Source organism: Lampris incognitus, chromosome 3 (genome assembly GCF_029633865.1).
Source record: "Lampris incognitus isolate fLamInc1 chromosome 3, fLamInc1.hap2, whole genome shotgun sequence".
NCBI lineage: Eukaryota > Metazoa > Chordata > Actinopteri > Lampriformes > Lampridae > Lampris > Lampris incognitus.
Genome location: NC_079213.1, coordinates 105,776,947 through 105,804,127, shown reverse-complemented (window position 1 = coordinate 105,804,127; position 27,181 = coordinate 105,776,947).

Here is a 27,181-nt window from a genome sequence, read left to right as displayed (position 1 = left end):
AGACTGGTAGTTCCGACAGTCATCCTGTCTAGCGTTCGTTCTCTGGACAGTGGCATTTTTGGACTGTGTTGCACTGAGTGGGCTGTGTTGTTAACGGTTTGTGTGTGTGTGTTGTTTTTTTTTTTTTGCTTTATTCTCTCTGTTTTGTACGTTTTTGGTGGTGTCATTTTTCGGAAATTTTTGATGTGTGTTTCTGTTTTTTGTGTCGCACTGCTGTGGGCTGGGGATAAGCGGAATTGTGTTTCTTTTGTGTATGCAAGTACATGAAAGAAATGGCAATAGATTGCTCCTGATTGTTTCTGATTCCTGATTGTTTCTTGACTCGGTCTTTTCTTTTGTCCCCCAGCCTTTATGTTGTTCTGAAATGGCTCAGTTTCTCTATAGGACATAATTCTGCATGCTCTCCTCAACTCCTCCCTCAATACAGCCTCAACCAACACATTAATCTCTATTCTTCGTCTAGCTTTCATTCATCCACCATGCTACAATCCCTCTGTCTTCATTTTCCTCCTTCATCCCTCCCTGCATCACCACTTGCCCCCCCCCCCCGTATCTCCTCACTGCCTCTTTACCTCCGTATCTATTCTTGTTGTCATCCTTCATCATTGTCTTACTCCACCACTCCTCCTCCATTTTCTCCTCCTATCTCACAACGCTGAACACTCCTTCCCCAAACACCCACCCCAATGCCCCCCCTTCCCAACGTAAATGCCACCCATCCTCCTCCTCATGCACTCTTTTCTATCTTCCCTCTCTCCTCACATCCTTGTCTGCTACCAGCTTCTGTAGTAGTCCTGCACTTCCTTTTCTCTTCCATCCTGTCAGTACTGAACCACAGGCTTGGACTCAAAACGCAGACTCAGTCTCAGTTCACAAAGATCAGTCCTTTTAATCGGAAAGAGGTCGGTATACAGGTGATCAAATAACAAGGCAACAGTGTCCAAATCGGCAGGTGAAAGGCGAGGTCAAAAAGGCAAAAAACAGGTCAGGAAACTATAGGGCTAAAGAAACTCACACAAGGGAAAAAATGCCGGAACGCTGTCACAAGGAACAAGACGAACTGGCACAGAAGGAAGAGAACACTAAGACTAGGTGCAACACATCAGGGCAGGGCAGGTAATCACACAGGACGGAGACACGTGAGGGCAGGAAGTAAAGGACTATCCAGACGGGGCGTGACACATCCAGGGATTCTCCATTGCTGTCTTGCGTACATCCTTATTCCCTGCTCCGTCCATCCCCCACCTTTACATTCCGTCCACCAGTCGCATCCTCGCATCCTCCTATCTTTCTCCGTGGTGGGGTGGGGGTGGGGGGGTCGCATTGTCCTGGGACGGGGAGGATGATTCATGATAGACTGGCAAGGCAGAGGGAGACATGTTAATCTAGAGACGCCGGCACCATTCTGCTATAATGCAAATGAAGTGTTAATTGAGCGTTGGATGGCTTTGAGGAATGGCTCCAGTTTCTCACTTCAGTCAATGCACATCACAACAATGGGCTGACGGCGCCCCACAGTGAGCGACAGTATGGGTGTCATCACAATGTGGGATAAATCCCATAAAGCCAAGGTGGTTGTTCTTTTACAATAACAGGAAGAAACCTATCTTTATTGTGGTGCAGTAGTAAGTAGGTGTTACCTGGCGTAGAGAAATATCAAATAATAGACCCTCGGGTTATTCTTTGCATTTGTTTGTGCACGTATTTGAATTACTGAAAGATAGATGTTATCATGCAAGCAAACAAATGGAATCATAATGTGATGGTCATACACTGAAGAGAGAAAATTAAGAGAATGGCTTGGCAGACGTTTTCTCCTTGATTGCCAGGGAGGCATTAGCCGAGTTGTCGAGTTTTATTGCTACTGCTTGATCAGATTTCTTTTAGTTACTTGCTTTGATAAAACTCAAGCTTTTTGAAAATCAAGCTGCAAAATCTTCCAGATAAGCCATATATAGTATATATATATATATATATATATATATATATATATATATATATATATATATATATATATTTAGCAGCTGATGAGTGAGAGATGCACAAAAAAGGCCTGTACTGCAATGCATTAAAATCTTTTTTCCTGTATCCGTGTTGATATATATATATATACCCACCATTGTGAGCCATGCCATCTCACACAGTTTCCCCTCTCCAAGTCATTGGTCTCATCCACATGTCCTTCTGAATACATGGTCAGGTTTGAGAGCTCTGCTGTCCTCAAATGGTTGAGAGATGCTTGTTGAAGTCATCAAATCCTGATCTCTCTCTCTCTCTGTCTCTCTCAACCAATCATGCACACATAACCTTGAACATCCAGCCACTCATGTAAAATGTCACCCACAACACGTACACACCATTTTAATGGGAGACGCACATACAAGTGCATGTACAAACATAGCCACAGATGCATACTTACGAACAGTCACATCCCCCCGATGTCAACAAACATCTGTTGTACCCTTATTCCGTTAGTCCCTCATAGGAGACTAATAGACTCATTAGAAGTTTCTCCAACAGAGGACGGAGAGCGGAAGCTACCCGAGCAACAGTCGTGCTATCCTCCACCACCAGTCTTAATTACACCACATCAGGCTGCTAAATGAGCTCAGCTCTGGAAGCCTGTGGGGAAAACAGATCGGCAAACACGGGATCTCGCCTACTGCTGAGAGCGCTCCTGATGCCATTACCACAGAATCCACAGGATTAAGACGAGCGGGATGGAAAGTGAAGGCCTTAAAGACGAATATGGCAGCGATGCAGCAATTCACGGATGTCAGAAGTGGGGATTATTCGGTGAAAATGGGGATTCTTTTTATCCTCACTTTGAAAAGGAGATGTGAGGTGATGGATTAATCAGGGCCACTTTTACACGCAGCACTGTAGCACAAACCTGTTACTGTCAAAGTCATCGCTCGTGTGCCATCGCTGCAGTGTGTAGACGTGTTTATCATGCAGTCAGCTTTCAGTGCAAAGACACATGAACGCATCACCGTTAGGAATGTCAGAACAAATGGCTGTCACGGGAGAGACTGCGATCTCTCTTCCAAATCAGGATGTGGCGTAACGGCCCAGGCTCCAAATTGAAACAGGTGTCAGGCGCTCAGCTGTTGACACTTCTGACTGTATCATAATTAGTTTATTATCAAGCTATCTGCTCCCAAAGACACGTCCTCAGATCCACTGATTGAAGTACCGCTAGGCTGACACTATTTTACACTTCATTGCCCCCGCCACCACCCCCACCCCCCGCGCCACCACCACCACCACCCTCAAAAAGGTCCTCATTAGCAGAATTAAACAAGCATGCAAGAGTCAATACCTGCATTAATTAATTCAAAATGGACAGTTTAATTTCCTTGTGTTCCAACAATCACAATACCTTATCCAGTACTGGTGGGTGCAGATTAGATTAGCAAGTCAACATGAATCACCATAAATTGCTAACAAAGCAGGTCATACACGCCGCAGAGTGAGTGGTGGAATTATAGGTGTGCCAAACAGAAACTGAGAAGCGGTATCATTTTCAGTTGGAAATATATCACTTTGTTAATTAAACAAAAGGCTATGTAATAGATACTTTTTACTTCTTTTCATTGCGTATATTTTGGTATTTTACGTACCAGTCAGGGGCGGCACGGTGGCGCAGTGGTTAGCGCGGTCGCCTCACAGCAAGAAGATACTGGGTTCGAGCCCCGGGGTAGTCCAACCTTGGGGGTCGTCCCAGGTCGTCCTCTGTGTGGAGTTTGCATGTTCTCCACGTGTCCCCGTGGGTTTCCTCCGGGTGCTCCAGTTTCCTCCCACAGTCCAGAAGTGTAGGTCAGGTGAAGCGGCCATGCTAAATTGTCCCTAAGTGTGAATGTGTGTGGGTGTGTCGGCCCTGTGTGATGGCCTGGCGGCCTGTCCAGGGTGTCTCCCCACCTGCCGCCCAGTGACTGCTGGGATAGGCTCCAGCATCCCCGCGACCCTGAGAGCAGGATAAGCAGTTGAGATAATGGATGGATATGGGCGTACCAGTCAGGATTAGCATATGATCAAGTTAAATAAAAAAAAATTTTTTTTTTTTTGGATATACTCTTGATCCCCGTAGGGAAATTACACTCTGCATTCAACCCATCCTAGCTGTGTCGCTAGGAGCAGTGGGCAGCCGCTGTACAGCACCCGGGGACCAACTCCAGTTCGTCTTACCATGCCTCGGTCAAGGGCACAGACAGGAGTACTAACCCTAACATGCATGTCTTTTTTGGTGGGGGGGGAAACCAGAGCACCTCGGGAAAACCCACCGCAGACGCAGGGAAAACATGCAAACTCCACACAGAGGACAACCTGGGATGACCCCCAACATTGGACAACCCTAGGGTTCGAAACCCAGGACCTTCTTGCTGTGAGGCGACAGTGCTAACCACTGGGCCACTGTGTCGCCCAAACTGATCATTTTATCATCTTGTTTTAAGGCAATACGTTTTAATACAGGTGATTTTAAGAGTTAATGTATGTTTAGGTGAGTATTTCAGAAATAAAAGTTACTTTCTTAAGAAGAAAATGTCATGTCCTCAGTGCCAAGGCTTTGTTTGTTTGTTTAAAAACCTATTCAAGCGACTTTAATTCATTCTCACTCTTGAGTCAACCCTTGAATGTACAATAGTCAATCCAAGAGACTTTGTACCCGTATTTCCACTGAATAAATAAAACAATTTCACCACATCTACTGTGGTCATACCCTAGAGCATTGTGGGTGTGTCACACACCTTTGACTGACAGGTTGGCTGCAAGTCCAAGCACTGGATATGGTAAGGTTCATCCATGCATCCAGCCATTATCCAAACCACTTATCCTGCTCTCAGGGTCGCGGGGATACAGCACTCATTGGGTGGCAAGCGGGGAAACACTCTGGACAGGCCACAAGACCATCACAGGGCCAACACACACACCCACATTCACGCCTAGAGACAATTTAGTATGGTTGATTCCTGACCTACATGTGTTTGGACTGTGGGAGGACACCGGAGCACCTGGAGGAAACCCACGCAGACACAGGGAGAACATGCAAACTCCACACAGAGGACGACCTGGGACGGCCCCCAAGGTTAGACAACCCCGGGGCTCGAACCCAGGACCTTCTTGCTGTGAGGTGACCACGCTAACCACTGGTTATGATATGGTCGTGTGTAAAATGTAAACAGTATATGTAACCTAGGAACTACTGCATAGCAACAGTATATGTATTGAAATATGGATCTCCATGCATAGCCCTATTGTGGGGTGCAAACCTCATTTTGACAATACACAGACTTGTGGGGTTTTATCACAACCATGTTGGGAAGAAACAATAACAATTATGTAGATCAGGGATGGGTAACTTTGATGATGGAGAGGGCCACAAAAATTTTATCCTCACTACCAGAGGGCCAGATTGTGACCGTGCACTTCCACCAGTGGGATACTGTAACCCCATCACGCAATTAACCAATTATAGCTACTAATTTAATGAAGAGAATAAAATATATACCGGTAATCAAAGTTTATTTACCAACATTTCTATTTAATGAGCTTAACACAGAAACAAAACATCCATATTCCTGTGACATACCATCATTTCAGTGCAATGGGGTCTCAAAAATCATCATTCAATAGGCTAATGGTACAAAAGTTAACATTCACACTTAAGTGCATCAACTAATATTCATATTTGTAGTGCATACTCTGCCCTCCCATTCCATGATCTGTTTCAATTAAACATGCGTTTAGCTCAAAATGGTAAATGGACTGCATTTTATATAGCACTTTTCTAGTCTGCCGACCATTCAAAGTGCCTTTTTTACAATGTATGCCTCACATTCCGCCATTCACACGCACATTCTTACACCGATGAAGCCATTGAAAGCCATTTAAACTCGCCCATAGCTTCACTGTTTCGCCATCTGACAAGGACTTCTTTGCTTTAGCAAGTTCAAGGCAAACCGCACAGAACGCCTTGAGAGAGGAGGATGCCTGTGCGGACGTGGCTCTCTGCTGTCGCTGTATTTTTCCTTCGAGGTCAGTGATGATGGCGGCTCGGGCACCTCCGGTGTAAATACCATATTTTTCTTTGTGCTTGGTATTGTAGTGGCGACTCGAGTTGAAGTCCTTCATGGCTGGTTTTGGTTCCAGGCACACTTAACACATAGGTTTGCCTTTGAATTTCATGAAAAGATGTTCTGTCTCCCGTCTTGTCGGGAAGAGGCGGTTCTCTAGGTCAAATTTTATTTTTTTGACGCTCCTGTCTCTCCTCGTTACGTGTCATTGTGGAAGAGGCCCGCTGAGACCACGTGCAAGCAGTTGCTTGACTAAAGGCCTCTTGTGTTTTGAGGGAGCGCCCTTTGTCAGTGGGCAGTATAATTACAATTGGGATCTGGTTCAGATGTGGTCAAATGGCCCGCTTGCTTCCAGCGCCTGTGAAACCAACAATCTGTTGATGTTTGGAAGTTGACCTGTGGGCCGTACTGAGTGAGGATGGGGGCCAGTTTGTGGCCCGAGGGCCACCAGTTGCCCATGTCTAATGTAGCTCCATACACTGTAGGCTGGGCGCCCAAGCCACCTATGTCAATTTAGCTAACAGTTGACATGACAGTGGTCTCTGCTAATGCTTGCTGTGTTCATGAACGAATAAGAGGCTAAGGTTTGCAGGTTTTAAAGCTCACTGTGAATAAAGTGATGCCATCTTCATTGATTGATGCTCATTATAATTAGCAGTGACTGAAGGGATGGGGTTGACAACATATTATGAGACTTGGCTTACAACATACATTGAAGAAGCTGTATCCTCTCCTAGTTCTTATTGCAAGTTGTGGCTGCTGTGTTGTTACCAGCTTTCTGGTTAGCCAAATGTTTGTAAATCCAATGTGAAAAGGGCTTCATTTGGGTCTCAAAGACATAGATCTTTGTACAAATGTCGAAAAAGCTGCCCCATGGCTGTCAGATTTCATTTAACTTTACAACCTGTTCACTCTCATTGTGTGTGTGTGTGTGTGTGTGTGTGTGTGTGTGTGTGTGTGTGTGTGTGTGTGTGTGTGTGTGTGTGTGTGTGTGTGTGTGTGTGTGTGTGTGTGTGTGTGTCTTCACATGGGTACATGCCAGGTCTAAATTGAAAGCTGAGGTAAAGAGAATTGATTTCTTTTTTCTGAGATGGGGCAATAATTACACTCCATGGAATGAACAGTCACAATCCAGGCAGACGGACAGCCGGTAGGTTGGTTTGTATGGTAGCGAAAATAACTGCAAACCATTTTTTTTACCGGCCACTACAACCAAGGCCACATCACTGGCAGCAAGATGGCGCAGTGGTTAGCACTGTCGCCTCACCGCAAGAAGGTCCTGGGTTCGAACCCTGGGGTTGTCCAACCTTAGGGGTCATCCCAGGTCGTCCTCTGTGTAGAGTTTGCATGTTCTCCCCGTATCTGCGGTGGGTTTTCTTCGGGTGCTCCGGTTTTCCCCGCCATCAGAAAGACATGCATGTTAGGGTTAGTACTCCTGTCTGTGCGCCTGACCGAGGTATGGCGAGACGAACTGGAGTTGGTCCCCGGGCGCTGCCTACTGCTCCTAGCTACACAGCTAGGATGGGTTAAATTCAGAGCGTCACTAGAGTATATCAAAATCAAAAAATCAAAAATCACCTTTTGTGAAAGCAAGAAGACTTTGTGGTCAAGATTACGATCTCCCGCATGATTGAAGGAGCAGGGGAGGTTGTGAAATTGTTGGTTATCTAACCTCTTTAGTGGACAGCTGCTCAGTGTGGCGGTACATGAGCTTCCCAGAGTGTTAATGGTTAGCTGAGCACAGATAATGTCCCCGGGGCCGGAGGAATGGCTGCACCGCACAAAAACAACAACAGCGGAAAAAGCAAAAAAAGAAGCTTAGAGTGTTGTATTTTTTAAGGATTAAAAACGAGAGATTGGATCTCATCTCAAGTGGCAAATAATTTTGCAGTTTTTGAGAAACTCAGTTAATAACTCTCAGTTAATGGTATTTTGCTGCAAGGTCCTGCGATCATTTGAGTTGAAGGAAGTCGACAAAGTCTAAAAACAAGATCAAGTCATTTTGATAAGCTCGTCACGTTTTGCAGCGTGATTCTCAGACCTCTTTATGCCTCTCCTGATACAAAGCCCCGAAAGAAATGGAAGGCAAAGGGGGCTTGATCATGCTCCCCTCAGTTAGCTTTAATGAGCTAACAGTGGAGAAGGAGTAATTGAAGAAGGTTTATTAGACCCCACCCCACCCCCACCCACCCCCAAGGGCCAGAGGCTGGCTGAAGGGTGCAGGCCTCCCCACTGGGCACAGAATTAGACTGAGGATTTAAAGCAGGCTTTGGCTTCTCTGGCTGTGTCTCCTGCTTATCATGTGCTTCAGATAGGTTTTAGCTCACTGACTAACACTGCCATTATACCCACATTATTAGTTTGGGGAAATTATTAGCAAGAAAGTTTGTTGATCATGACCAAAAGGTCATAGGTAAAATTTGACTTGCCTGTTAAAGTTATTGGCCGGCGTAGAGCTCTTTATGTTATGCTGCCGTCTCAGTTGTTCAGTACAAGATAGACTTGTGATTGAAATGTCCTTCTGTTTTCTCTTTCAGCTTCTGTCTGCTTAGTAGTTTCATTGTATGTTGACCTACCTTTAGTTGTGTGTTCATTGCCCTACCTTGGGCTGGGCACACACTCCAGGACAATCAGCCACTCTTGAGAACCGGGGGAGTTGGACGCTGCTCAGAACCGGTGGAGAGTACAACTGGGGAGAAAAATAGGGAAAAATCTGGAAACAAAAAAAGTCCTCTAGTGTGTGCCCAGCCTTACATGGATGTGAATTGTTTGAAAAAGCATCTTGGTAAAACTTTTCACAACAATGTGTAAATCTGTCATGTCCATGTCATGGTTAATGACCAAAGTTAGGGGTGGGGGAGTAATCCTAGCCCTCACTTTTATAAAAGTAAATCTTATGAATTCCTACATTTCGTGCATGGTGTGGGTGGAAAACACTAATCTGAGGCTCGACAACAGTCCCCGAGTTACTCGCAGGCCACAGTTGTGTCTCGGTAGTTGTGTATAGCACACTATGTGCCCCCAGAACATTGTACTAGCACCTGTTGATGAGGGATTGAATCATACCATTACATTACATCCCACTGATCAGCTCAAGCATCATCAATAAGCCATCAGCACGTCTTTTAAAAAAACCCTACAGTTATTGTAAGATGTTTAAACACACGGCTTTCTGCTTGGCTCTGGCGGTTAAGTATGAATTATGTTTACAGAACTCAGTGTTGTTCTGATAAAATCAGTCACGTTTCAAATTCTGGACCTCACTAAATCTACATCAGCCAGACCCGCTTTTATCATTTGTAACAGAGCAGCCGTAATTCATGTGGCTCTTGACATTAACAAAATATTCTCTGCTGGCATAACAGGGTTATTTTTCTTTGCAATAGTATGGTTGGCAGAGAGGTGAGTCCGGCAGTCCCTCAGGAATGGGTCTTGTTTTCAGTTTCTTGACTACTTTTAGAACTGCAATTTACATTTCCATCCATCCATCCATCCATTATCCAAACCGCTTATCCCAATCAGGGTCACGGGGACGCTGGAACCTATCCCAGCCATCATTGGGCGGCAGGCGGGGAGACACCCTGGCCAGGCCGCCAGGCCATCACACAGCCCCCCCCCCACCCCACCACCACACACACACACCTAGGGACAATTTAGTACGGCAGAGTCACCTGACCGACATGTCTCTGGACTGTGGGAGGAAACCCACGCAGACATGGGGAGAACATGCAAACTCCGGGGTTCGAACCCGGGACCTTTTTGCTGTGAGGTGACCGCGCTAACCAATGCTCCACCGTGCCGCAGTTTGTGACCTTTAATGCCTGCTCCCATAGACTGCCCATGGATAAAGTACTTAAACATCTACAACTTTTAGTCTCAGTGTCACAGCAGTTGAGCAGTAACCCTTGTTCAAGCTGTGAGGATATTGATTATGAGGGCTGTTCCACCTGAAAGGAAATCCAAAAAAAAAAGGTTAACCAGCTGCCAGGTTGAGTGCTTGTTCTGCAGCACTCTTTCGGTTTTGTGCACCAATGTGTTGCCGCAAGTTGCACTGCCACCTAGTGGGGCACCGCCAGTGCAGAAGTAGAATACATTGATGTTGATGGTAAGACTACAACACTATTTTCTCTCCTAACAGGTCCGACATGCTGACGAGAGCGTGGCCGTTCTGACCCGTGGACGTGTCACTAGTGGCAGAAGCACAACAGGAAATAGTACTGCGTGATGGTTTTATAGGAGAGGCGATGCTATCGGTCACTTTCCCCACATCATATCGCCATCACCAAACACGACAGTGGCTCTCTCTGCCTCCATTAGTTTCTTCTGCATTCAGTGAAAATCGTTTAAGTGCGGTCGCAATGGAGAGCATTAATGCACTATGAAAGGAAGCTCCACACAACCAAAAAAAAAAGAACAAAAACTTTATTCAAAAATAGTGAAGCCAAATTCTAACCAACATAATGTGTTTTAACACACACACACACCAGTTTGACGTGAGCACCCATTTTCTCAAGTCACTATAGCAACAGTCTGTAAGAAGGAAGTGAGGATGACTGTCCTCATCAACTTTGAATAATAATGAGCAACAGTCATGCTATCTTCATCATCAATGATGTAACACACACACACACACACACACACACACACACACACACACACACACACACACACACACACACACATCAGAACTGCTTTAACAACCGTGTTCCTGTTTCAGAAAATTCAATTTGACTTTTGTACAGTTTGTCCTTGAGACATTTCAGAGAGTCTTAAAGAAGAAGAAGATGGGGTGGAGGTGGGGGGGGGGCACAAAAGCTATCTGAAAAAAACATGCGTGCTGAATTGAACTATCAATTTGTCGGTTATTACCAGGCATTGCTCAGGCGCGCGCTCCATTCCAGCATCATGTGGGTGAAAGGCAGGGTTCCCTGCCGTCCATAATGAAGCCGTTTATTTGTGTGGAAGACGCAGCATTGTCCGCCTGCTGCAGCGACGCCCAGCCGGTGTGTCTCGGCCCGCTCTGCTTCACGGTGTCTCAGCTGGGCTTCTCGGCATCAAAACCCATCATTTCTGTCCCTAATCCTTATTCACTCCATAATTGCTCTGGTCTTTGCCAGTGTAGCACAGAGAATCAGCTGTAGCCATCTCTCCAAATGCACCCCCCCCACCCCAATTCAACTCAGAGTCATTAATAAATAGCCCCCTTATCAAGGGTCTATTTAAAGTACCAAACTTTTGCCTGTTCACATTTCTCATTGTTGCAATATAGCGTGTGGGCAGGTGTGAAAATGGACAGTTTGCAATATTTGCGTTAATATCTCACAGAGCAGAGACATCCCGTAGTAAAGGTACAACAATGCGATAAATCTCTGAGTTTTCTTAGTTAGTGGTGGGTTTTTCTTTTTTAGGAGTCCATGCATTATCCAAACCGCTTATCCTGTTCTCGGTGTCGCGGGGATGCTGGAGCCTATCCCAGCAGTCGTTGGGCGGCAGGGAGGGAGACACTTTGGGCAGGCCGCCAGGCCATCACAGGGCCCACACACACACACACACACACACACACACACACACACACACACACACACATTCACATCTAGGGGCAATTTAGTACGGCCGATTCACCTGACCTACATGTCTTTGGACTGTGGGAGGAAACTGAAGTACCCACAGGAAACCCACGCAGACACAGGGAGAACATCCAAACTCCACACAGAGGACAATCCGGGACGACCCCCAAGGTTGGACCAACCCCCGGAGTTCGAACCCAGGACCTTCTTGCTGTGAGGCGACCCCGCTAACCTTCACGCCACCATGCCGCCATGCTCTGTATCAGCAAGGTGTAATACCCATATAAACCACCAATTCATGCCTATTGACATAATACATACATGATAGATGGCGTAAACGTTGGACGAGCAGCTAACTGAGCTTGGCCCTGTCCTGAGCGGCACCATGGTAGATATAACTTTAAAACCTCCAGTCAGGCAAAACGCACACAGATGAGGATGTGAACAATTTTGCTCACGTGATAACCACTTTGCATATGTGTAATGTAACAAAGATAAAGTGCACTGTATATACAAAAGTATTGGGACACCTGGCCATCACACCCACAGGAGCGTTTATGACATCCCATTCTAAATCCATTGGCATTAATATGGACTTGGTCCCCCCTTTGCAGTTAGAACAGCTTCCACTCTCCTGGAAAGGCTTTCCACAAGATTTTGGAGTGTGTCTGTGGGAATTTTTGCCCATTCATCCAGAAGAGCATTTGTGAGCTCAGGCACTGATGTTGGATGAGAAGACCTGGCTCGCAATCTCCATTCTAGTTCATCCCAAAGGTGTTGGATGGGGTTGAGGTCAGGGCTCTGTGCAGGCCAGTCAAAGTTCTTCCACACCAAACTCACCCAACCATGTCTTAATGGACCTTGCTTTGTGCACTGAGGCAGTCATGCTAGACCAGAAAAGGGTCCTCCCCAAACTGTTCCCACAAAGTTGGAAGGATAGAATTGTCCAAATTGTCTTGGTATGCTGAAGCATTAAGATTTCCCTTCACTGGAACTAAGGGGTCTAGCCCAACCCCTGAAAAACAACCCCACACCATTATCCCTCCTCTACTTTACAGTTGGCACAATGCAGTCAGGCAGATAACGTTCTCCTGGCATCCACCAAACCCAGACTCGTCCATCAGACTGCCAGGCAGAGAAGCATGATTCGTCACTCCACAGAACAAATTTCCACTGCTCCAGAGTCCAGTGGCAGCGTGCTTTACACCACTCCATCTGACGCTTGGCATTGTGCTTTGTGATGTAAGGCTTACATGCAGCTGCTCGGCCATGGAAACCCATTCCATGAAGCTCCTGGCACACAGTTTTTGTGCTGATGTTAATGCCAGAGGAAGTTTGGAACTCTGCAGTTATTGAGCCAACAGAGCGTTGGCAACTTTTACGCACTATGTGTGGCTGAGTTGCCGTTGTTCCTAAACGCTTCCACTTTTCAATAATCCCACTTACAGTTGACTGTGGAATATCTAGCAGGGAAGAAATTTCACGAACTGAGTATTGCAAAGGTGGCATCCTATGACAGTACCACGCTTGAATTCATTGAGCTCGTCAGAACGACCTATTCTTTCACAAATATTTGGAAATGCAGACTGCATGGCTTAGTTGCTTGATTTTATACACCTGTGGCAATGGGTCTGAATGAAACACCTGAATTCAATGATTAAGAGGTTTGTCCCAATACTTTTGTACATATAGTGTATGTTAGAATTACACTCAAGGTGGCTTTTCGGTCCAACAAATTTGTTTAGTTTAAATTTAGGAGTCTAAAAGATTTTTTTTTGTTTGTTCCATTGCAGTGTGGGACACTGTTGAGAAGCTTGCAGCTGTAAACCTATAAGCGTGAAAACTACTTCCAAGCTGTTCTTATCACACCTTGCTCCTCCGTTCTTTAGTCTGCTTTATGAAATTCAAAATGGTTTTATGCATTATATACTTTATCCCCCCCCCGCTCTTCTGCATCTGCTTCTTCATTCCTTCCCCTTCATTGCCTCTGCTTTTTTCCCCATAGGTCCTCTCTCTCGACACCTCCTCCCGATAGCGTTTCTCAGGTCCTCGCCTCGTTTTCTTCCTCGCTACATGTGTTCAGAGAGATTGACTTTCCGTAGCCTGGTTTCATCTGAGCATAATGTGTAGCTTAGCAATAGCACAGCAATTTATTTATCTCCCTGCCCGACTTGACCCCTTTGGTAGGAGGCAGATTGCCTGTGGAAGTGAAATTTGAGGGCATATTTTTTTACCTGCTGTTTTATGTGCAGGCAGATTTGGTATTTCCTCTCTATAGCTGCCATGTCAAGGTGTTAGGTGAGAACCCGTGTGCTCTTCAACTCGTGAAATGAATGCTTTCTGAAATGTGTTTTGACTTCGGGCCGAGCGGTGGCAAGAATCGCAGCCGATGTCTGAACCACCGTGAACCTGCTGCGATTCTAAAAGGTCCTTCATTTTCTTTTCGAATCCAGGAGATTGCAAAATGTCAGAGGGCTTCGGGTGTAAGAGAGGGCTGTATACTGTCCATGATTTGTTCTGTGTGTGTGGGGGGCGGGAACTGCTTTTTGACCTTTTATTGGGTGAAATTATTGTTCAATTTGTGATTCGGAAAGTAGCAGAGGGGGAAAGGGGTCACAGAAGTCATGAGAGCCAGGCGGTCTGCTGAAAGACACGCAGGAGAAAGCGCTCAGCAAACCTCAGTATTTTTGCTCCACTGGCTTATAATGGAACCTAGATGGTTGTAACTTCAGTACATAAAATAGATAACAGGAGCTGAGTACGGATAAAGAAATTACTGTCTCATTACAGAGCAGTATTTACGGTGGTTTTTGTTAGCAGCAGGCCTCAGAAGTTGGGAGGTGGTCCCCGGGTGTTGCACAGTGGCTGCCTACTGCTCCTCATAGTAGGAGGACGGGCCAAATGCAGAGGGTGAATTTCCCTTGCGGGCATCAACAGATACTTTATATTCAATTCGACGAACAGGAAAGAAAAGCAATCTTGTGCATTTACATAACAGGATAATTTGTAAACAGTTTTTACTTTCCATCTGTGATTTGGAATAAATGGATTACTTAAACTTCATATTCACCTCAAAGTACAGAGCACAGTGCCAAAGCAAAGAAACTCAAACATTTTCTTACAAATGCTGCCTGTTGGGATATGGTGTTATCTGCAAATGTTTTCTAGTGAGTTATCAGTAATCCATATCAAATGCATTTGGAAGTTACTTTTGCGGTGTCTTTTTGAAGATTTAGTGTTTCCTTCATGTTCATTGGTTTATGTAGTCTGCAAACTAGGTGAACTGTTGCAGGGTTTGAAGTCGTACTGTGCCCTGAATCACAGCATTCTGTGCATGTATCACAGAATTGAAGCTATTTTGGACAGTAAAGGCATAATTAAACATTTCTAAACGGTATTGCTGCTTTATTTAAAGTAGTGCAGTAGCCGGGTAGCGTAGCAGTCTATTCCGTTGCCTACCAAGACGGGGATCGCCGGTTCGAATCCCCGTGTTACTGCCGGCTTGGTCGGGTGACCCTACAGACACAATTGGTCGTGGCTGCGGGTGGGAAGCCGGATGTGGGTGTGTGTCCCGGTCGCTGCACTAGCACCTCCTCTAGTCGGTCGGGGCGCTTGTTCGGGGGGGGAGGGGGAATAGCTTGATCCTCCCACGCGCTACGTCCTCCTGGCGAAACTCCTCACTGCCAGGAGAAAAGAAGCGGCTGGTGACTCCACATGTATCGGAGGAGGCATGTGGTAGTCTGCAGCCCTTCCTGGATCGGCAGAGGGGGTGAAGCAGCAACCGGGACGGCTCGAAAGAGTGGGGTAATTGGTCACATAAAATTGGGGAGACAAAAAAAAGGGGGGGGTCCAAAAAAAAAGGAAAAAAAAGATAAAGTAGTGCAGTAGAGACAGGACAATTTTCATATGTAATTTCTTAATTCAGTCTGTGTGTTGGGTGACTGGTGGGTCCAGCCTGTATTCTTTCCTTCAGCATTTGGCTTAAGTGACAATTGCTTCTTCCACTGTGCCTCTAGCAAGGCATCTGACATGGGACTGCAGATGGCAAACCTGACAGTTTGAGCCCCTGCGTTGTTCCTTCATACATTATTGAAAGGACATTTATCACAAGTAATCTCTCAGTATACCCATGCTAATGATCCTGCGGGTCATTTGTTTATGCCTTATTTATGCCGCTGAAACACACTGCACACTTCCTTACTTGTGCAATTGGTGACCTACATTTAACCCTGTGTGAGTCATCCTGCATTATTAACCAGGCCACATTTCATCGTCACCTTGTTGTGTTGTATCGCGTCTTTGGGCATTTTCCAACCTGTACTTCGTTTGCTTTGTTTCAAATCGGGCAAATTTGTAATGTTTTTGCAGTTAGCCATGGGATGGGTTCCATTTCACACCGCAATAAATCCAAGCAAACCATGATTTTTAAATAAATGCCATGTGCAGGCAAATTATTCCCGTGTTGGTCAGTTTTTGTGTGGGAATTTGTGCCTTCTGGGATAAATTGCAATGGATAGAAGTACATTTTCCATTTGACGGTGAAGAAGCCTTCAAATGACGCTCCGACATCAGCAGTGACAACAGATCATCGTCTCCATTGTGATCCTCCGGTTGACATACCGACGCTTTCTTTTCCAGGAATTTTAACATGAAACAAGGCAGCTTTTCGAAAACATCTCATTAGTCTCCATACTTCTCCCCAGGGGAAGGTATGCCCAAATGAGAGCATTTATCTTGACATAAAACCTTACCACTCGTCAGTGAGCTGATCCCATAATGCATAGTGACCGGCCAGATTGCATTCTTACTGGCTCGGAACTGCTCCTGAGTATGTTTGGAAGTGTATCGAGACCACTTTCTTTCGCTGCCCAAGTGTACCGTCTCACATCCAAATGAACGACAATCAATGAACAATTCATTTGGTCATACAACCTTAAATGAGATTTACAGATAAAGAGATGGCCAGCTCTTAAAATGTACATTTAATTTAGCAGACGCTTTTATCCAAAGCGACGTACATCTGAGGGTTAATACAACACAAGCAAGGCTCTAGTCAGGAGGCGACAACTACGACTACTACTACTTTTGGATACTCCTGTTAGGGGTCGCAAACAGCGGATCATCCGTTTCCATCTCTTCCTGTCCTCTGCATCTTCCTCTGTCACACCAGCCACCTGCATGTCCTCTCTCACTGTATCCATAAACCTCCTCTTTGGTCATCCTCTTCTCCTCTTCCCTGGCAACTCCATATTCGGCATCCTTCTCCCAATATACCCAGCATCTCTCCTCCACACATGTCCAAACCGTCTCATCTTGCCTCTCTTGCTTTGTCTCCAAACCATCCACCCTGAGCTGTCCCTCTAATATACTCGTTCCTAATCCTGTCCTTCTTCATCACTCCCAGTGAAAATCTTAGCATCTTCAACTCTGCCACCTCCAGCTCCACCTCCTGTCTTTTCATCAGTGCCCCTGTCTCCAAACCATATAACATAGCGGGTCTCACAACCATCTTGTAAACCTTCCCTTTAACTCTTGCTGGTGCCCTTCTGTCGCAAATCACTCCTGACACTCCTCTCCACCCACTCCACCCTGCCTGCACTCTCTTCTTCACCTCTCTTCTGCACTCCCTGTTACTTTGGACAGTTGACCCCAAGTATTTAAACTCATACGCCTTCATCACCTCTACTCCTTGCATCCTCACCATTCCGCTGTCCTCCCTCTCATTCACACATAGGTATGCTGTCTTGGTCCTACTGACTTTCATTCCTCTTCTCTCCAGTGCATTCCTCCACCTCTCCAGGCTCTCCTCAACCTGCACCGTACTCTCACTACAGATCACAATGTCGTCGGCAAACATCATAGTCCACGGAGACTCCTGCCTGATCTCATCCGCCAACTTGTCCATCTCCAGTCAGGAGGTGACAACACAAGTGTCAAAAAAACCAGGATCAGGTCTGATAGGAGATAGGTGTCAACGGGCAGTGCACAAAGGCAAAGGTGCATAGAAGCGATTTTTTTTTAATGCCATCAGGTGTGGAGGTGTTCAAGAAAGAGCTGGGTCTTTAGCTTCTTCTTAAAGATGGAGAGGGACTCAGCGGATCCAATGGAGTTTGGTAACTCGTTCCACCACCAGGGAACTACAGAAGAGAAGAGTCTGGCTAGTGACTTAGGGCCCCGTTGGCCTCTTTCTTTTTTATTTTTTTTAATCTTTTTTATTATTTTTTTGTCCTTTGCCTCCTCTTTGAAATTATTCAAATGATTGCAATCCTCGGCCTGAAACTGCCCACGCATGCTTCCTCTGCAAAGGAAACCTTGAGGGTGGCCATCCTTGATTTACAGACCAAACTTTCAGACTGGCAAAAAGCAAATGAGAAACATGCGGAGAAAAGATTAGGTGTGCTCTTTAACACCAAACACTTGAGAAGAGTTCCCCCTACCTGTATAAGTCTGAAGCTTCAGGAGAGGGGCTATTGATTAAATAAGTATGGCGGCTATCAACACTAATATCCAGCCTTCTCCTCATCGACTTAATACGTCCCCTGGACTCTAGATACTCACAGTTACACATTTTATATTCAGTTCATGAAGAGACAGACAGAATAAGGACATTGCTCAGGGTTGGGGTTGTTGAGATCCTTCTGTTCTGGGCCGTGGTTAGCATGCACAACAACACTAACACAGCTACCCGCACACACCGCAACCAGAAACCCAAAATCACACAACAAGCAAAATCATGATAATTGAAATGATGAATGGTATTATTTAAATAAGCTGTGGCCAAGGTTTAAGTATTTTCTTTATGTGTGACTCGGTATTTTGTGCATACAGTAAGTCATTTTAACAAGAAAAACACATTTTTTATTATTATTTTTTTGCTTTGGTTATCCAGACTTTCATACTTGCACATACAGTACAATCTTGCTTCATACTTTGAAAAAAATCGACCAACACATTTCGTTTTTCTTGTATTTTGTTGATGCAGTGTTTGCCTGTGAAGGGGAATAAGATGAGGAGTGAGATGAAGGCGTGTACTGGAGCAGCAGTTTCCGTTTAATTCAGCTCAGGTGTCGTCCATGGCCGAGCATTGTGTATGGATGGTGCTGGTTTATTTATCTTTTCCCTTCTTTGTCGATCTTTCGGTGCCCTGTAGGACTTCTGCAGCGCGGCATTGTCTGCTTTGCTTTGCTGTAGATACACATTCACTCCCACAGAAACACCGCTGATACACAAACAGTGGCTGATACCACACCAGGGTTTCACTGGTGTTTGTTCGAGTGAAATTGTACCATTGTTCTGAAAGCAATGTTCGCAGTAGGCTGATCTCTTGTATTACTTACTATACTTCTTGCAAATGTGATTTTAGTCCAGTCCATCTGTAGGCATAACCTCCATTAAGGCCGTGTAGTTTACAGACAGCCCAGAAGCAGCAATCACCAATTTGGGGTTTTGCCAGATGAGTATTTTGGGCTAAGACGGTGATCCTTACTATATCTGAAACAAAACAACAGGCGAGAAAAATAAGAGTCAAATTTCTGAAAAAAAAAATGTTTTGTTTGTTTCTTGTATTCTGTCTCCATTCATTCACTGAGCGAAAACACACAAACACACACGCTGTATCTATTAAGGGTTTTTTTTTTTGGTATCATGTAAATCCTTAAATGTAAATAAGGGCGGCACGATGGCGCAGTGGTTAGCGTGGTCGCCTCACAGCAAGAAGGTCCTGGGTTCGAGCCCCGGGGTAGTCCAACCTTGGGGGTCGTCCCGGGTCGTCCTCTGTGTGGAGTTTGCATGTTCTCCCCGTGTCCGCGGGGATTTCCTGCGGGTGCTCCGGTTTCCTCCCACAGTCCAGACATGTAGGTCAGGTGAATCAACCGTACTAAAGTGTCCCTAGGTGTGAATGTGTGTGTGTGGGTGTATGTGTGTATGTGTGTGTGTGTGTGTGCTTATCATCTCTCAAAGTCCAGGTCTGTTTGTTGAGGTTTGCTGCACCCCAAAACAAAGGATACCAATATATTCTGTCCCCCCCCCCCTTTTTTTTTTCTCCCCAATTGTACCGGTCCAATTACCCCACTCTTCCCTCTTCCAAACCGTCCCGATCGCTGCTTCACCTCCTCTGCTGATCCGGGGAGGGCTGCAGACTCCCACATGCCTCCTCCGATACATGTGGAGTCGCCAGCCGCTTCTTTTCACCTGACAGTGAGGAGTTTCGCCAGGGGGACGTAGCGCGTGGGAGGATCACGCTATTCCCCCCAGTTCCCCCTCCCCCCCGAACAGGCACCCCGACCAACCAGAGGAGGCGCTAGTACAGCGACCAGGACATACACCCACATCCGGCTTCCCACCCGCAGACACGGCCAATTGTGTCTGTAGGGATACCCGACCAAGCCGGAGGTAACACGGGGATTCGAACTGGTGATCCCCGTGTTGGTAGGCAACGGAATAGACCACCACCACGCTACCCGGACGCCCTATATTCTGTCCTTAGTGCAGCTTTATTGGCTACATTAGTGCTGCTTCTGTCATGACAAGGACACACTGAACGTCTGCAGGCTTCAAGTGATTGATGAACGGCGCCGCGTATATGTGCGTATAAGTATACGTGCGTATAATTATAAGTATGTGTATATAAGTATATGTGCATTCTATGATGTAAATGGCATTTTCTCTTACCAGCTATTAAATCAGGGACCTGTCACTACAACTAGCTTGTTAATTGGCTATAAGGATGGTGTACCAAGATTACTGTTTATTGTTCCCGTGTTAATTGCAGTGGAGTCACTAATCACCCAGACTACTGTGTCACGGCACGAAACAAACCACCACTGCTCCACTGCCCCAAACAATTAATTTGGTCATCAATTAAAATCGATTTGCAGTGTCCTGCTTTTTGTTATTACTTAACGGTTTATTATATCCAGCCAATTCAGGACGGGGGGGCTAAACTTTCCTGGCAGTAGTTTAATTTACTGTATTTGGTTCTGCAAAGCCTGTGATTAATCACAGTATCCACCAGAAATCTCTCATCGGGAGCAAAGTGATTATAAAAACTCAACATAAAAAAAACGCAAAACTCTGTGATCATAGTTTTTCCTGCGATAATCCCTCACACACACACACACACACACACACACACACACACACACACACACACCACCTCCCACATTGCCTCTCATTGAACTGCTCCACCATCACTTTCATTCCTCAGCGTAGCACCCGGCCTCCGGGGAACTTCTGCACAAATATGAATTGCACTTTTGTTGCAGTTAATTAAGGCTATTGACACCGATATGGACAGGGAGAGAGAGAGGGATGCTCTATATTATAATGTTATTATGATTTTGAAACAGGCCAACTGACCCAGCGGGCCGTCTAACTGCAGATGAAAAGCGGTGTGGAAGCTGCCAATAGAGAAAAAGATGTGCATATAAGCCGACAAAGCAAACAGACGGATGGAAAAAACACAAACACGCACACGCACACACATTCGTTTAGACAGACACACAGATGTTAAGCCCGGTCACCACTTATGTCAGCTGGACAGTTATAAAACCCGTCAGTCGGGCCAGACACGTATAAAGTCACTCTGCTGGTGTCCAGGTGGGGTGGCGGTCTATTCTGTTGCCTAACAACTTGGAGATCGCCGGTTTGATTCCCTGTGTTACCTCCGGCTTGGTCGGGCATCCCTACAGACACAATTGGCCGTGTGTGCGGGTGGGAAGCCGGATGTGGTTGTGTGTCCTGGTCGCTGCACTAGCGCCTCCTCTGGTCAATCAGGGCGCCTGTTCAGGGAGAGGGGTAACCGGAAGGAATAGCGTGATCCTCCCACGCGCTACGTCCCCCTGGTGAAACTCCTCACTGTCAGGTGAAAGGAAGTGGCTGGCGACTCCCCATGTATCGGAGGAGGCATGTGGTAGTCTGCAGCCCTCCCCGGATCAGCAGAGGGGGTGGATCAGTGACTTGGATGGCTCGGAAGAGTGGGGTAATTGAACGGGTACAATTGGGGAGGAAAAAAGGGGGGGGGGTAAATAAATAAATAATATCAGTCTGCTGAATGTTCAGCGAGACGACTAACGATATAAAGATCAAAAGCAGGGATGTAGATGGAGCGGCGGTCCAGATGGCAGACCCTGGCCCATGGCAGACCCTGACCCATGGCAGACCCTGGCCTAACGGTGGCAGAGCTGACACATAACCAGAGTCGTCTATGCTGCAGCCAGCACCCCCCACATGCCTGCTCCCCACTCAGATCCTTTCAAATCCGCTAAGCAGGTCAAACTCCCAGAAGATGGCGTTTGAGGCCACTTGAGTTGTTTTTTTGTGTGTTTTTTCAACCGAGAAATGAAAAGTTGCACGTTTGCCCAGGTGTTAAAAACCTGCGCTGAGATGCTGATTATTGCTGCTCGCTGATCAGTGGTTTGGGTCATTTCCCCAGTGGGTCGTAGCAGGAGGCCAGCTCAACCGTGGGGTGTCCACAAGAAATACACTGTTTTGGGACGGGATTCAAATTAAAAAAAGAAAGAAAATATTTAGTTTCATACTTTGTGAGTCAGTGCTAACAATGCAGTGATGCAACTAAACCCCAAAACATAACTAGAATAATGTTTAAATGTCGACATGCCTTGTCTGATTAATTTGATTGTTAGTAGGCCATGACCGAGTACTGAAAAGTGAAAAGGGGACTACTGCGCTGCTGAAAAATACAGAGAGGATTGCTAATTATCTCATTTTTTTTGACAGGTAATGCATGAATAATTTTGGCTTATTTTACGGCATGAAAAATTTCATGGGTCCCGGGCCAAAAAGCACCTCCACATGTAGGTACCGACATGAATATTTTGGGAACATCTGTGTCAGAAAATAAGGGTTTACCAAATATGTTGGTCATCAAATGCATCAAACTGTCGTCCTGAGAAAAACAGTGACTATATACTATACAACCGTATGGACGAGGCAGGGCAGCTTTATTTAGAAAGAGCATTTCCTACACGAGGGCGATGTTAAGTTCCTAATAAACTTTATTTATGAAGATCATTTCCTACACGAGGGCGATGTTAACTTCCTTATAAACTTTATTTATAAAGATCATTTCCTACAGGACGATGTTAAGTTCCTGATAAACTTTATTTATAAAGATCATTTCCTACACGAGGGCGATGTTAAGTTCCTTATAAATTTTATTTATAAAGATAATTTCCTACAGGAGGGCGATATTCAGTTCCTTATAAACTTTATTTATTAAGATCATTTCCTACACGAGGGCGATGTTAACTTCCTTATAAATTTTATTTATAAAGATAATTTCCTAAACGAGGGTGATGTTTAGTTCCTGATAAACTTTATTTATAAAGATCATTTCCTACACAAGGACGATGTTAAGTTCCTTATAAACTTTATTTATAAAGATCATTTCCTACAGGAGGGCGATATTCAGTTCCTTATAAACTTTATTTATAAAGATCATTTCCTACACGAGGGCGATGTTAAGTTCCTTATAAACTTTATTGATAAAGATAATTTCCTACACGAGGGCGATGTTAAGTTCCTTGATGTTAAGTTCCTTATAAACTTTATTTATAAAGATAATTTCCTACACGAAGGCGATGTTAAGTTCCTTATAAACTTTATTTATAAAGATCATTTCCTACACGAGGGCGGTGTTAAGTTCCTTATAAACTTTATTTACAACGATCATTTCCTACACGAGGGCGATGTTAAGTTCCTTATAAACTTTATTTATAAAGATCATTTCCTACAGGACGATGTTAAATTCCTGATAAACTTTATTTATAAAGATCATTTCCTACACAAGGGCGATGTTAAGTTCCTTATAAACTTTATTTATAAAGATCATTTCCTACAGGACGATGTTAAATTCCTGATAAACTTTATTTATAAAGATCATTTCCTACACAAGGGCGATGTTAAGTTCCTTATAAACTTTATTTATAAAGATCATTTCCTACACGAGGGCAATGTTAAGTTCCTTGATGTTGAGTTCCTTATAAACTTTATTTATAAAGATCATTTCCTAAACTAAGGCGATATTAAGTTCCTTATAAACTTTATTTATAAAGATAATTTCCTACACGAGGGCGGTGTTAAGTTCCTTATAAACTTTATTTACAACAATCATTTCCTACACGAGGGCGATGTTAAGTTCCTTATAAACTTTATTTATAAAGATCATTTCCTACACGAGGACAATGTTAAGTTCCTTGATGTTAAGTTCCTTATAAACCTTATTTATAAAGATAATTTCCTACACGAGGGCGATGTTAAGTTCCTTATAAACTTTATTTATAAAGATCATTCCCTACAGGACGATGTTAAATTCCTGATAAACTTTATTTATAAAGATCATTTCCTACACGAGGGCGATGTTAAGTTCCTTATAAACTTAATTTATAAAGATCATTTCCTACACGAGGGCCATGTTAAGTTCCTTATATGAAGCCATAAAAAACAATAAATAAGAACAGAACAACATAAACAAATTGAATATCAAGAAGAATTATTAAAAGAACTGGAAGAACCCCGCTACAATGTAGCGGTTTGGTTATCCACCCGTCTAAATCTCCCTCCTCTTCATCCTGCCAGCTAACCGCCTTCCCCCTGCCCCTAAACCCCCCCCCACTCCAATTCCCTCCCCCCAAATGCTCAGAATCATCTGAAATGCCGAGAAAAGTGGTTTGCACCCCCCACACTCCAACTCCATCCCCCCAAATGCTCAGAATCATCTGAAATGTCGAGAAAAGTGGTTTTTAGCCATTTTTAGAAAATGCATATTTTGCATAATTATGCATAATTGTTATAATTATGTTAATTTTCTGCTATTTTTCTGGTCCTCTCTGGAACAATACCTACCACCTCCAAAAAAAATTAGGATCATAAGTACATTTTTGCAAAAATGCACATTTTGCATAATGCCAAAACATTTCCAAGTCCCAGAAATTTTTTTTTATATGGATGAAAAAATCAAAGATGCTCAGAATCAACTGAAATGCCGAGAAAAGTGGTTTTTTAGCCATTTTTAGAAAAATGCATATTTTGCATCTTTATGCATAATTATGCATAATTTTTATTTTCTGGGATTTTTCCTTACTCTCTGAGACAATACCTACCACCTCCAAAAATAATTAGGATCATAAATGCTTTAGTTTTCGGTCCCGCTATCTACACTAACACACACACACATTACGAAAATATGAGTAGATGAGATATTTGTTTTAAAAAATGACCTCTAGGGGGCATCCGAGTGGCGTTTTGGTCTATTCTGTTGCCTACCTACACCAGTTCGAATCCCCGTGTTGCCTCTGGCTTGGTCGGGCGTCCCTACAGACACAATTGGGCCGTGTCTGCGGCTGGGAAGCCGGATGTGGGTATGTGTCCTGGTCGCTGCACTAGCGCCTCCTCTGGTCGGTTGGGGCACCTGTTGGGTGGGGTGGGGGGAACGGGGGGGAATAGCGTGATCCTCCCGCGTGCTATGTCCCCCTGGTGAAACTCCTCACTGTCAGGTGAAAAGAAGCAGCTGGTGACTCCACATGTATCGGAGGAGGCATGTGGTAGTCTGCAGCCCTCCCCGGATCGGCAGAGGGGGTGGAGCAGCGATCAGGACAACTCGGAAGAGTGGAGTAATTGGGCAAGTACAATTGGGGAGGGGAAAAGGGGGGAGGAGTCCAAAAAAAAGATAGACCCCTTGGTTATCGTCTCTAAGAAGGTTTCACAAGGTCATTGGAATTTGTGCACTTTGACATTTCCTATGTGACCCTTACATTTTACCCCACAAGGCCGACCTTTACTTCACTGGAGGAGATTTTAACTTTGACTCAGTGGCTTAATCCAAGCAGATCCTCTGTGAAAGGAGCAGCGATATATTTTAATGAAAAGTGAAGTTAGGAGAGTGTTTGAAATTCTCATTTGGATCCAAGATGGAAAAATGTGTCTTCGACTGCAAAGCCAGGAAGACGCCCAAACAGTCCACCAGCCAATGGAAGAGAGGAGAAGAACAACAGCCGTCTAAGCAAAAACCAGTGGTGGTCCCGTGGTGGCGGGAGTGTCGGAACAGCTGAGATGCATATTTTCAAAACGCCGCAGCTCAGTCACTTTCAAACCCCAGAACACGCTGCGCCAGAAATTGGTCCACCCCAAGGATCGGGTCCCCCGGCACAAACGGAGCAATACAGTGTACGCTGTGAAGTGTCAGGAGGATTGCTGTGACTTGTGCATCGGGGAAACCAAACAGATGCTGGCCAAGAGGATGGCACAATACAGGAGAGCTAACACGTCAGACCAGGACTCCACAGTCTACACCATCTACAGGCCACCGGCCACTCTTCCAAGGATGAGGATGAGCACATCCTTGATAGGGAGGAACACTGGTTTGAAGGGGGAGTCAAAGAGGCCATCTATTTGAAGAGGGAACAACCATCCCTGAAGCATGGGGGGGGGGGGTAACCTGAGTCCTGGACAGTCGGTGGCTTTACTGCGGTGTGTTTAGTTTTTGGCCAGTCTGCTGATCGAGAGCTTTATCGTTACGTGTCACACCACACTGTGAGCGAGGGATTTCTCTCCTCTGCTTTCATGAGACTCGAGAGCTTTGTTGATGTGTGGCACACATGCTGCTGCTGTTGTTGTTGTTGTTGTTGTTTATGCATAGTGTACATAATTGTACTTTTTGCATTTTTTCTTTAAAAACAAAGTAGACCTCACCCTTTCCACCCTTCTAAGGGAAAAGTCTGAACACTGATGGAGAGCCATGGGCGGCACGGTGGCGCAGTGGTTAGCGCTGTTGCCTCACACCAAGAAGGTCCTAGGTTTGAACCCCGGGGTTGTCCAACCTTAGGAGGTCATCCCAGGTCCTTTCTGTGTGGAGTTTGCATGTTCTCTCCATGTCTGCGGTGGGTTTTCTCCAGGTGCTCTGGTTTCCCCCACCATCAGTAAGACATGCATGTTAGGGTTAGTACTCTTGGCTGTGCCCCTGACCGAGGCATGGCCAGACGAGCTGGAGTTGGTCCCCGGGCGCTGCACGGCGGCTGTCCACTGCTCCTAGCTACACAGCTAGGATGGGGGGAAGAGTTTCCCCACGGGGATCAATAAAGTAATAAAATAAAAAATAAAAATAAATAAATGTCTTATTTCAATACGATGTAAATTGCTTTATCGTCATGGATATTAGACACAATACTGCCAAAACTTTAACAGAACAACTGGAAGTGAGGGAATACCAAACTTGGTTAGATAATATAGTAGAATTATTATAGAAAATATTTGACCTAACAGCGTTGTAGCGTATGAAAAAAAAATTTCACGTGTGTGTGTGAGTGAGAGAGAGGGGGGAGGAGAGAGTTATACATGTGGATGTATGAGCGTGAGTATTCAAGTGAGTGCACAAGTGTGCCTCTGTGGGTATTGTTATTTTTATCAATATTATTATTATTATTTGTATTAGTAGTTGTGGTGGTAGTAACAGTAGTAATAGTTTCAGTAGTAGGAGGGGCGCGATATTGAAATCGAGTCAAGTCAAGTAGGTTTTTATTTGTC